The sequence below is a fragment of the Coregonus clupeaformis genome, chromosome 15 (assembly GCF_020615455.1).
Source record: "Coregonus clupeaformis isolate EN_2021a chromosome 15, ASM2061545v1, whole genome shotgun sequence".
NCBI lineage: Eukaryota > Metazoa > Chordata > Actinopteri > Salmoniformes > Salmonidae > Coregonus > Coregonus clupeaformis.
This window is the reverse complement of record NC_059206.1, coordinates 66,370,637-66,373,467: the sequence shown is the minus strand read 5'-3', so window position 1 is coordinate 66,373,467 and position 2,831 is coordinate 66,370,637.

The following is a 2,831-nucleotide window of genomic DNA, read 5'->3' as shown; positions in this document are numbered from 1 at the left end:
TCAATTTATACATCTTTAGCAATGCATTTTAAGCTATGATGCAATTGAATACACATGAAAACCTCAGAAAACAAAATACAATCAAAAATGTCCACATTCAGGCTGGTCGACCCATCGGACCCTCCTGTGGATACTCTCTGTCCCTGCCTAGACCCAATATCCCTAAGCATCCACGAAAAAAACAAAAAACATCTGAGGTCCCCACATGTACCCAACAACAGAAAATATCATTCTTCAAACAATTAATACAGAAAGAATATGACACAAATTATGTATTACACATGCACATATGTCTATATATCATTGCAAACACTGGAATGTAGTCCACTACACTGCATCTCCTCAGCAGTGTCGACTTTCAATGCAACGTCGATGATGGAATCTGAACATTTCCACACCTTCCTTGTTCCACTTCCTCCAGTCCATTCATATTGTCCATGTTTGAGTATTTGAATCCCACTCTACACATCCCCATATACAGTGGGGGAAAAAAGTATTTAGTCAGCCACCAATTGTGCAAGTTCTCCCACTTAAAAAGATGAGAGAGGCCTGTAATTTTCATCATAGGTACACGTCAACTATGACAGACAAATTGAGAAAAAAAAATCCAGAAAATCACATTGTAGGATTTTTAATGAATTTATTTGCAAATTATGGTGGAAAATAAGTATTTGGTCACCTACAAACAAGCAAGATTTCTGGCTCTCACAGACCTGTAACTTCTTCTTTAAGAGGCTCCTCTGTCCTCCACTCGTTACCTGTATTAATGGCACCTGTTTGAACTTGTTATCAGTATAAAAGACACCTTTCCACAACCTCAAACAGTCACACTCCAAACTCCACTATGGCCAAGACCAAAGAGCTGTCAAAGGACACCAGAAACAAAATTGTAGACCTGCACCAGGCTGGGAAGACTGAATCTGCAATAGGTAAGCAGCTTGGTTTGAAGAAATCAACTGTGGGAGCAATTATTAGGAAATGGAAGACATACAAGACCACTGATAATCTCCCTCGATCTGGGGCTCCACGCAAAATCTCACCCCGTGGGGTAAAAATGATCACAAGAACGGTGAGCAAAAATCCCAGAACCACACGGGGGGACCTAGTGAATGACCAGAGAGCTGGGACCAAAGTAACAAAGCCTACCATCAGTAACACACTACGTCGCCAGGGACTCAAATCCTGCAGTGCCAGACGTGTCCCCCTGCTTAAGCCAGTACATGTCCAGGCCCGTCTGTAGTTTGCTAGAGTGCATTTGGATGATCCAGAAAAGGATTGGGAGAATGTCATATGGTCAGATGAAACCAAAATATAACTTTTTGGTAAAGACTCAACTCGTTGTGTTTGGAGGACAAAGAATGCTGAGTTGCATCCAAAGAACACCATACCTACTGTGAAGCATGGGGGTGGAAACATCATGCGTTGGGGCTGTTTTTCTGCAAAGGGACCAGGACGACTGATCCGTGTAAAGGAAAGAATGAATGGGGCCATGTATCGTGAGATTTTGAGTGAAAACCTCCTTCTATCAGCAAGGGCATTGAAGATGAAACGTGGCTGGGACTTTCAGCATGACAATGATCCCAAACACACCGCCCGGGCAACGAAGGAGTGGCTTCGTAAGAAGCATTTCAAGGTCCTGGAGTGGCCTAGCCAGTCTCCAGATCTCAACCCCATAGAAAATCTTTGGAGGGAGTTGAAAGTCTGTGTTGCCCAGCGACAGCCCCAAAACATCACTGCTCTAGAGGAGATCTGCATGGAGGAATGGGCCAAAATACCAGAAACAGTGTGTGAAAACCTTGTGAAGACTTACAGAAAACATTTGACCTGTGTCATTGCCAACAAAGGGTATATAACAAAGTATTGAGAAACTTTTGTTATTGACCAAATACTTATTTTCCACCATAATTTGCAAATAAATTCATAAAAAATCCTACAATGTGATTTTCTGGAAGAAAAAAAATCTCATTTTGTCTGTCATAGTTGACGTGTACCTATGATGAAAATTACAGGCCTCTCTCATCCTTTTAAGTGGGAGAACTTGCACAATTGGTGGCTGACTAAATACTTTTTTCCCCCACTGTACTTCTGGAAGAAAATACAACACCAACCAGTATCTTTTGCAAAACAACACATGCAAATTAAAACATCAATATCAACAATAATATAAAAATTATATATAAAATGATATATAAAATTAATCACATTCCATTTCCCCCCTTTGATTCATAAGAAAATACTAAATATCACAATAATATGTAAAGACGTGAAAAATGATTGGATATTCAAAATTTTCTAGAGTTACTTCAACCATAGTTTTCCTAACGTTTTGATCTGACTTTTTTCCCCAATTTTTGAAAAATCAATTTCACTGATTTATCCACAAAACTCTTTCCCATTTTCTGAGGATATTAAAATCGGGAAGTCCCCACCTGCTTATGACTTCTTTACACAAGAACTTAGCAACCGACTGAGCATCTTTTCACTTAGTTGGACATATTATGCACCTCTTGGTGTTGGAATGTAACCAGGAATAACAGTCACACCCCTGCAAACATTATTTTTCAGACAGATTGTGCACCTGCCTATGACATAGTCAACCTGTTCAAGCATATATGGTGCCCAAAAACCATACTCCTTTGTGATCTTTCTCCTAACCTCCCCCCTTGCAACATGAGCTAACCCATGTGCTTCCTGAATCATCAGACCTAATATGTCTAGAGGCGCTACTATCAACCCCTCATGGTTTCTCCAAAGACCAGTAGCATCTTTGACGGCACCTCGGTCTAGCCATAACTGTTTGTCGATCGTAGAAGCAGCTTCCTGCATTAAAA